Below are 1913 nucleotides of genomic sequence, written 5' to 3' on the forward strand. Positions count from 1 at the left end.
TAATGTTGATGTAATGATATCCACCTTGCGAAAGCGTCTTCAAGATGCGCTTCTATCCTTGGTGGGACCTTCGAGTTCCTTTAGGATAGGGTCGCATCTTGGGTGTGACAAGTTGGTATCAGAGCCTCGACCGACCATAGGAGCCCCCTTGATTGATCGTGTAGTTTGGCCGTTGTTAAGTCTAGAGGAAAACTGTTTTCGGAGTCTAGTTATATCGAAGAGTAGGAATTCTTTTTACTCCTCAGCCCCTTCGTCGCTCAGGTCAGGAATCTTGACGTAGGTGTTTTGAATTACTCCTCTTCCCCTTCAAATTTTTCTTTAGGATCACGCAGTTGGTTTTTCGGTCGTTGGTTCTCAGCTCTTTTATCCGGTGCATTTCTCGTCATGTTGACTCGAGCCTCTTCATCGTTGCCAAGTTCAATCCTCAGTTGTTTTCTTTTTCCCACCCTCCCACCCCTTTTTCATCTCGGAGCCGGAGTCCGTAATCGAGTATCCATCCTACTCGTGTGAAGCCTTTGTTTTCTTTCAACCGGTGTTTTCTCTTCAAGATATTCGTCGGTTCCCCCTTCCAAGTGTCTTTGTTTTTCCCGCCCTCCCACCCTCTTCTTAATGGAGCCTGAGTCTCTTTCGAGCATCAATGTCATTCGTGTGGAGCCTCTTCAGTCTTTCGACAATTGTTTCAACCGGTGAATTCTCTTTTGTTTGACATTCTTCATCTCTTTTCCGGTGGACTCAATTCAAGTTTTTCGGGTGATTATATTCTTTCCCTCGACTCAAGTGTTTCCTCTTGCTCGTTTTCCTCTCGCGATTCAATCATTCCGGAGTTCGGAAGACATCTCAGGAGATTTGTCTGTGTTCCAATTAATTCGAGGTTGTCACCTCATTCAAATATTTCAATTGTTCCGGTGCATCATCCATCTCTTCAACAATCCTTTCCAATGGTGTTTTCTTTTAGTGGGCCCTAACTCACAGGTCTTTTCCAAGGATCTTACCTGACTCTTCTAATTATTCCGGAGCCATTCCTAATTCTTTTCGAGTTTGGTGTAAGAATGAATTTCATTAGTCAGATGCCTTCTCCAATATCTCTTTCAAATTCTATTCATCTTTGTTTCAACCCTTCCTCTTTTTTCATCCTCTCGGAGTATCTCAGTAATTTTGGTGGTGTTTCTTGTCGTCCTTCCCAACGTTTGAAGATCGAAGAAGAGTTTTTCCTCTAAATCTTGTTTGTTCTCTCGAAGATTCGTGGTTCTAGCTTCATGTTATCCTCTCGAATTATTCCATTTGTCAGATATTCTTTTTCTTACCCATCTGGAGTATGTCAGAAGTTTTTTTCCCGTTTCTTTTCACCGGAGGCCATCATTCCAGAAGAATTATTTGTCCTCACATTATCTACCGTTATCCAATTATCCCGGCGCTTCGTCCAAATGTTTGTTAATCAGCTCGAGTTCTTCCCGTTCTCTTGTATCTAAATCCCCTCAAGCATATTTGTTCTTCTAATTCTTCCCGGTGATTTAGTCTCTTCCATCAGTCATTTCCGAACTCTAACGGTGGTTCTTTTAGATTCTTTTTCTTGATTATCATTTTAATCCATTCGTTCTTTCGAATCCCAACGGTGGTTCATTGAAGACCTTCCTAAAGGTGGCGCTATGTCACTTCTCAGTCCTTTTCAAGAAGAATAAGTAGTATGCAAAATCCATTGCTTGTCATCAGTTTAATTTGATGAAGGGTAAGCATACAATAAATCTTATTCTTATTTCATCCAAGTGAGTAATCCCTTTTCTTCAGAGTTTGTTCTTGATGAAAAAATTCTAGTTCCAAGTGTTTTCATCTTTTCTTTTCCGTAGTTCAAATTCCCTCGACCATTTCGTCGGAACCTCCATCTAAATCATCACAAGGCTCATCTTATTTTTTCT

This window comes from Triticum dicoccoides, chromosome 7B (genome assembly GCF_002162155.2).
Source record: "Triticum dicoccoides isolate Atlit2015 ecotype Zavitan chromosome 7B, WEW_v2.0, whole genome shotgun sequence".
Taxonomy (NCBI): domain Eukaryota; kingdom Viridiplantae; phylum Streptophyta; class Magnoliopsida; order Poales; family Poaceae; genus Triticum; species Triticum dicoccoides.